Source organism: Ziziphus jujuba, chromosome 6, assembly GCF_031755915.1.
Source record: "Ziziphus jujuba cultivar Dongzao chromosome 6, ASM3175591v1".
Lineage (NCBI taxonomy): Eukaryota > Viridiplantae > Streptophyta > Magnoliopsida > Rosales > Rhamnaceae > Ziziphus > Ziziphus jujuba.
This window is the reverse complement of record NC_083384.1, coordinates 11,638,640-11,647,500: the sequence shown is the minus strand read 5'-3', so window position 1 is coordinate 11,647,500 and position 8,861 is coordinate 11,638,640. Positions and strand designations below refer to the sequence as shown.

Genomic DNA, 8,861 nt, shown 5'->3' with positions numbered 1-8,861 from the left:
CTTTGTCAAGGTGTCTAAATGGAATATCTCCAGCTCTGGCAATTTTCTCCAGACCTAAATGATTTTCTCATGTTTTGTGATGTTCAGTGGAGGAATTAGAGAGTCTACTACTTCATCATCATTGAATACCATCTCTTTAGTATTGGAATGGAGTAGTAGTGCATTTTCAGTGGCAGAGCTTATTGGGTGGCTCTGTTTTTTTTTCTTGGGGATTCTGAGTTGGGGACATTAAAATTTCATCGTTTCTGAATTCATGGGGATACATGTAAAGATTGGAAATGGCGGTTTCTGCATAGATCATGAAGAAATTGGCAACGAAAGAGTAAAAATTAGAGATTAAAAAAAAAAGCATAATCTTGATGAATATGGTGGTGTTGTTGGATTAAAATGACCAATTTATACACAGATAATTAAGGTTATTTACTGTCTCATGATTATGAATTTAGCTTCGAGTCTAGTAGTTTATTGCTTGCTTTGGTTCTTTGATTAAAAAACAGCATAATCTTGAAGGATATGGTGATGGGTTGGATTCAAATCACCATTTATGCACAGATAAATTAAGGGCATATACTGTCTCATGACTATGAATTTTGCTTGGAGTTGAGAAATTTATTGCGTGCTTTTGTTCTCTTATTTTGGGCGCCAAATGTTATATACATGTTTATGCAAGGTGGCAGGAATTGTACATGTAACAGAGGTATCATATATTTATTATTATTATTATTATTATTATTTAAAAAGAAATTATAAAAAATGACTAATTTTTTTTTTTTTTAAAGATTACAACATATTTTGAACTAATAGAAAATCTATATTCTTAATTATTGTACCGCTACACCAAGCTTATATGTACATAACAAATAACTAATTTGGTCAACTATAACATTGTAATGTGACTGAAAGTCTCACATAGTCAAAATAAATAAATAAATAGATAGTTAAGAAAATAGAAATGAAAATATATATATATATATATATTATATTCTAGAATATTGCAAAATAATTGCTCTAAATTAATTAAAGATACTTAACCACTGTTAAGTTTACAATGTGTAATAAAATTAAAATTAGAAATTTGAATACTGAGACTGGTGTGATAATTCCAATAAATCAGTTTTTTTTTTTTTTTTTTTTTGGGTAAACGGTTCTAATAAATGAGTTAAAATTTCATTAATGTTCTTTCTTTTTTTTGGGTGAAAAAAGACAGAAAAAATAGGCGATTTTGTTTTCAAATATCACATCAATGAAAACACTTATGCGCTTGTAATTCATTTAAATGTGCTTTCGTAGAGCTTTCTTGGTCATTTTATAGGCATTCAATACTGATTTTATTGCATATACATGGCAATTTTGTAGAATTGTTAAGTAGGAAGCAATGACAAATTCTCTTTAATTGAATCTTAAATTACTTGATGTTCGTATTTATTAAAATTACAGAGTCATGATCAATCAAAAGAATGATTGGAGAGAGGTTTCAGCCAAAAAAAAAATAAAAAAATGAGGTATTTTTTTAATACATCATGATATTAATGAAAATTTAGAATTTCCAAATTGACAATTATGAAATGGAGAGATTCTTATCTTTATGATCATCTAGCTTTTTCTTTTTTACTATTTCTTTTCTAAAGCTGTTAAGCTATTTGATTCCTTCCACATGTTTGATCAAGTGAAATCCAACGATTATAAATGTCTATTAGATTTCAATTACTAATCTATATATATATATATATATAATAGTTATACGGTCCGGATCGATCTGAATATAGATCACACTTGAACAGAAATTTTTTAAAAAAAATCAATTTTTTTGAAAAAAAAGATTTGGATTTGCTGTGTACAAAACTGAAAGCATCAATTTAGATATGATCCGGAAGCCGATCAATCTGCCCGTAGAATTTTCCTTTGTGCGTGCGTGCGCCCAATTGGTTGGATACTCTTTTGCAAGCTCACCTGACACATCCCATGCAAAAGACAAACAAGGAGTTGGTGGAACAGGCCAGGCCATGTGTGTGTGTGTGTGTGGGGCAAAAGACAAACAAGTAGTTGCCAAAAAGCAACGCGTGGAACAGGCCAGACCTGACTCCAACTTGGAAAGCTCGAAATTGACATCGTGAAGCAAAGAACCATCCTTCCACGTGAAGGTACGGCCATTACAAAGACAAACCTAAATTTCATTTTTAGGCCAAACGCACTCAAGAATGCAAGTATGCTATCCTCTGCACGTAAACTGAGAAATTATCTCCTTTACCGATTGCTGAGTTAAGCATTGTAGCGGTCTTATTCAACACTACTCTAGTGCCGTAGAAGCCTTTTCTTGCAGGTTTGCGATAAAACAAAGCTAGATGTGGCTGTAGGAATGGTGGCAAGGATGCAGGTGTTAACCATATATATTGAAGGAATCTCAATATTAATCAGGAAAAAATGACTAGGCGGATCAACAGGTTACCAGTAATGGTAACTTCACTAGTATTAATTTAGATATGTGATATTTTTTTTGCTGAAAATTTAGATATGTGATATGTTTGTTCTATATTTGATATTATATATATATATATATATATATGTATATAATTTGTTCTATATTCAAAGTATTTCAAGAGTTGAATTTGTTACAAGTGAAGTCAAAATAAACACATGAATGATGAATAAGTAGAAGTTTTGTTAATACCAATAGCATTCTCTGTGAACAGTACAAATATATAGAATCAATCTATTTCATTGCTATCATGAGCAACTCAGGTATAAGTTGTTTTTAACATTACATACATTAAAATAGTTTGATCCTTTTCTATTGCCAGTTAAATAGAAAGAATATGATATTATTCAACAAGCTGGAATTAATTTCTTTTCAAAAACAGCCATACATTTACTATAATTATCATGTCAGTCTTGCTATAGTGAGCGTATATGAGGTGGACATAAACATATGATTGTATCCAATTCATAGAATATTTAATTTGATTACATGTAATTCGTAATTTATGGCATATATCACGTATGATTGTACATAACTGAATGCCCATATCCAGCGCTGTAGCAAAATTAATTAACTTGATCAGGGGAGGAACGATATATAGGCCTGAGGAGCCCCTGCTTTTTCAAGCCTTAATTACCTCTCTAAAAGTTAATTAAAGTAAGAAGTAGAGTTAATTGAAAATATATATTTAGCCCCCCAATTATAAAATATCAAATGATTTTCATGTAATCAATTATCATTATAAAAAGTTTAATTCAAGCATTCATTTCTTTTACCAGCATAGAATGAATATAATTTATAACTTTAATATGTAATAAACTCAATCAAGAATTTCATATATGTGTAATATATAATGATAAAAAATTTATAGAGGAAGGTAAATAAATTTTATACTTAAGTTTTACTTATGGTTATTTTTTTTATTAGAGTTTCTATATATTAATTTTCTCATTTACATATAAAATTTGATCTAACTTAATTTAGTTTTCTATTTGATGATGGATATCTTTATAGGTGTTGCTTTGTTAAGAGTATTTCCAATAATTTTGTTTATTTGAGCTTATGTGATAAAGAATTTAGAAAGTATTGATTTTTAGATGGCATAATATTTATTGATAAACAATGTTTAATTAAAATTCTTCATCAATGAGTCACGTTACGAATTTTAAATAAAATAAGTTGGCATATGGGGAGATGAGATGAGAAGAATAGTAGAGAGATAAGGTTGTGGATTTATAAGAAAGAGAAAAGATTGAATTTATGACTTATATTGTCTAGCAAACCTTCTATAAATAAAGGGTTTGTAGAGAACTTCTTTTTTTTTTTTTGTTTTTTAAAAAAAATTAATGTCACCTTCGTTTGACAGGAGTCTTGCAAAGTACTATTGAAGATGATTTTTTTTTAAAAAAAAAACAATTGCTTTAAAAAAAATGGTCTGTAACTTGGATATAACAAAGCTTTTTTCATATGAATATCCCAATGAACAAATTGTTAGAGATATTCTAAACATATTCCTCATGATGTTATATCACCTAGTAATTAGTATAAAAATTAAATTTATTTAATAAGCGATTTTCTTTAATACTAGTATGAAAATTTCCTTAAAATGTTAACATTACTTAAAAATGGACCAAATTTATCTAATATTATATATATAGTTTCATCCATTTTCTAATATTATATCAAACCTTAAACCCTATTCTGTAAAATAAAAATATGCTATTTTAGTTTTTTTTTTTTTTTAATGATTCCAAATTTTTTTAACACCTTTTTTTTTTTCTTTTCCTTTTTTTTGGGCATATTTTTTCATTATTAAACATGTATGATTATCTTATTCTATTTTTTTTTTTTTTTATCCCTAAAATTTACTACTCTTCGGAATTGCAACCAACCAATCAAAAGTTGACACGAGTAATTTTGGTTAAAGGTATTATGTTTTATTTAATATATAGTTTTTCGCTCCTTTACTTCGGTAACAAAGGCCGAATTTTCTGCAGATGAGTGTCTTTCCTTATGGCTATGGGTTTTGCCCTTTTTCTTCAAAGCCACCATATTCAGAACTCCACCGTCACTATTGGAATCTCCAGAAGACAGGCTCCCCTGGAAGCTTTAGAAGTTAATATTTATTTTTAATGGTTTGTCCCATGAACAATCACTGTCATAAAACCCAAACCAAGCGAACCCAACAAAGGTTATATAATTGGTGGCAAGCTGTGTTTTCCTTAATTTCAAACCCATTCGAATCCAAAATCTTTATTGTTTCATCAAGTTCTTTTAAAGCTACGAGCAAACCTTCCCAATATGTCTTTTGGGTCTGCAAATGCAGCTTCCAACTGTTAGAAAATTTCAAAATTTTGTAATTTTATCTCTTAGTTCGCAGAATTCTGCCCACGATTTCGTAAAGATGAATGAGGTTCCACTGTTGGCGACTAGTGGAGCTTTCGAGCCAAATAAGTTTTCCGGCTGCAGGAAGGGAGTGATGCAGGTCGTTTTCGCTAAAAAAAAAAAAAAAAAAAAAAGAAAAAAATTCTATTTAGATTTTGACAAAAGTTTTAGAAGTAAAGGAAAGAGAGAGACAAAAGGAAGAGATAGAGATGAAGAGACTTTGTAGAAGATAAGGAGAGAAAAAAGTATAATAAATTAAAACTAATATTTTTTTTTCCAAAAATAACACATGGCAAGTTTTGATAGACCAGTTGATACATACCAGCTAGTGCGACCGTTCTACTTAAGTTTTTCTCAACAAACAGACAATATATATATATATATATATATATGGAACAAAAAAATAAAAATTGGAAGATATACTTACCTTACAAACAATTTCAATCGTTATGCATGAGGATTGGGAAATATGCAATAAAAAATTAGTTGAAGAAAAAATTTCCTGATGTTTCGGCAAATATGTTCTCACAAATGACACAATGATCTAAGATTAATTTTTCCATGACACTTCTCTCTCCAACCTTCAACTTCTTGCTTTTCTTATTCCATAAGTGCAATGCAAAAGTCTTTCCACCATTGCCATTTAGCTCATTCAGTTTGCTTTGCACCCATTTCCTCTCCGCCGCGATCACTTGCTTCTTGAAAAGCCTGTGAATCTTAAGCCAATCCACCGGATAAAATGCCTCCGGCGGCATCACTGTAACATTATAATCAGATCTACTTCCTACTCTCTTCATAACCCTAGTAAGCATAAAAGGTCCATTGAACCCCCATATGTTTCCATTGAAAGATAATGAGAACTCCCTTATAAAATCAAGTAGAATTGGATGGTTCATATCAAACACCATTACTGCATCATTCAATAGTTTCCATTGCTTTGTCACTGGATCTATACTTTGTGCTCCAATTGAATTCCTCAGCTCTGAGAAATCTCTCAGAATTATAATGTCTGTGTCCAAATAAACACCTCCATATTTGTATAAAACCGTAAGTCTAATGAGGTTGCAGAGGTTTTGTGGCAATGGGATAAAACCAGGGTCTATCTTGCCGCTCTTCAGCCCTTCAAGCCAAGCTTCAGCTGGGGTGTTCTTCACTAGGAAGGGCAAGTCTGGAGTTACAGCAAGAACTTTGAAACCGCGATCCAGTAATGGTTTTAGGATCCTATAGCCGCGTGTGGAATCCATGGTTCTTGATATGATCATCAAGCAACCTTGAGGGTGGGAATTGAATAGGGTGTCTATGGCCGAGAATTCTCGGGTTCCGAAGAACTTCCACTGGTGAGAACCAAATCATGTAGAATTGGATGCTGCAGCCATTCTTGAGAAACTCCAAAACCCGGCCATGAAATTGCTTGGTCAAGTTGGTTGAACTGAGTAACGCAACCTGAGGAAGTCTTTGTTTGAACCACACTCTTCTTTCGTCTTTTGTGAGGTTTTCTGGAGGAATCGTTGGATCACTATCATATCCATCATCTAACGAAGCTAATTCCTCAACCTTTTCTGGTCATGGGGGGAAGTATTGCATGTTCTCTTTCGTTTTATTCACCTTTCCGGTGTAAACTCGTTGGTGGGAAAGTATATTAAAGAAAATGCTATTGGCATAGAAGATAAAGACTAAGGCAACAAGAGGTAATGAAGATAATAAAAGTGGCCATTTATCGAATATTTTCTTTTGGGAAGCCATAGATATTGGAGCTCAGAAGACAAGATTAAAGACTTAGAAAAGGTTGTAACAGTAAAATATGATGATAGTTTGTAGGCTTTTATGTACATGTAGCTTTTGAGAGCCGGCTTCGGAATCACACGTTTTAAATGATTATGATAGGAGTCATATTTGAATATATACATACATATATATAGGAAGTAAATGAGAAGCTGAAAATGAAACGAATAAATGGAGGAATTAATGTTAAAATTGCCCTGTAATGAAAAATTATTTAGAAGACCAGTTTTGCTGTACTCTGACATCGACCCTTATTGACTAGCATGGGAACAAACCTTTTTTTTTTTTTTTTAAATTACTTTATTTAAGGACTAGATTAATGAGGCCTTAAAAGCAGTTAATTTATAATTAGGGAGTTAAATATGATGCATATGCTTGTGATGTTATGCATTCGGACATATCTCACAAATTTTGCTCATTCTCTCATTTATAAAATTTCATCACCAATTTAATTTTTGAAAAGTTAATGACTGGTTTCATTGGAGGTATGTAAATATGAAAAAGTTACAGCCTTCTAATGAATTTAAAGAAGTAAACGAAAGTTATATCTATATAATGTGTAGTACTTAGGTTTTAATTGATCAGCTTGTTATTAATTATGTATAATCCTTACATCAGTGGATCTATCAATCAATAATGATTCTATGTACATATATATCATGTATTAATGGTCGATCCCATCTGTTATAAGTACTAAAATTGGAAATTTTTTTTGTCACATACCAGAAATTTTCAATGATTAGTTATTTCATCACTCTTGAAAGTAGCTTGTACTATTTATTACTATTAATACATATATATACCAACATGACAGCAGTATGTCTTATTAATTTGTTTGCATTTGATCTTACTTATTTTTATATGTAGTGAATAATTAAACCATTTTATTATTCAGAATTACCGCAAAATGTTTAAACATGTTTATTAAATTAAATTCTCAAATCTAAAGAAACTCACATACCTTAATTCGTGTTGGACTTGCTTGGCTCTATGTTCATCAGAGTTTGTTTTGGGTTTCTCCAGATGATCATCACGATCATCTTCGTCATCGTGAATGGATGGAGGGTATGCATCTTTGATGACGGTTGGACATCCCATGGACTTTTTCGTTTTCCTTTGGTATTATGGACCTGATGCTCATCTCCTAATTCCCCTGTCATGGCTAGATGAACAGCAATTCTTGCACTAAAAAAAAAAAAAAAAATTAGATTCAAAGTGGTATGCAATTAATTTGCTTGTTTGAAGTCACTCATTGCATAAATGTTACCAGTTAGATAAATTCTATAGCATTGGGAGAAAATTTGAAATATATTCAATTGATTAATCAACCCACTTAATCCTCTATGTTGTTATAGTTTATTTCAATGTTCATTAGCAATCTTGTGATTGACGTATGTGGCTTATATTATTGTTTCATCCCAAAATTCCCAAATCATTTATCCTTATCTACGTTGATCACATATATGCATGTGTTGGCGTGTGATACTTACGAGAGTTATTTGCTAGAGTTTGTAACTTATAGTACTTGCGCCCCCCCCCCCCCCCCCCCCCTTCTTTTTTTTTTAATTTAAAAAAAAGAAGCACCTGTGGTCAAGAGAGGATTAATTAATGTACACGATGCTGTTTATCATATGGATATGAATCCTCTTCTTATCTAAATTTCATCCATTTTTTCATACATCTCATAACATGTGGCTCCCTTGACATGTGGCAATTGTCAATTATGTATGCTTCAGCATGAGAGAATTTAAGTTGGTTTATAAAACAGGCACTTATTGTTCAATTTTCTCTCTGAAAATAAGAAAGATCCTTATAATTGAATTTAAAAAGCAAATCCTATATTCATAAGGGCAAATTGCATTTGCCACCATTTAGGTTTGCTGAAAATGTATGTTGCGCCCATCTTTTTCAAAATTCGTCAAAAATCATTTTTGTCAGAAATTTAAAATGTGATTCGAATCCATATTTTTATATTTACAGATAAAAATGTTCATGAAGATAAATAGGGATGCTCAACACTAGAGCTATCTGCTTCATCAATAATTCATTAGTGATCAAAATTTTAGTTTATAAATTTGATGAATGTAGAATTATTTTAATAAAAAACAAATTTATATGCATTACACATGTAGGATTTTATAATTTTTTTTTTCTCTCTTATTGGGTTTTAAAATATATATTTATTTTATTCCATTCATCAACTGTGCTTTCAACCCAC

General features: G+C 31.0%; 1 pseudogene; it reads right to left on the bottom strand.

Moving 5' to 3' along the window:
- Positions 1-4,948: 4,948 nt before the first annotated feature.
- Positions 4,949-7,741, bottom strand: LOC132804003 (uncharacterized; annotated as a pseudogene).
- Between the last annotated feature and the right edge of the window lie 1,120 nt (positions 7,742-8,861).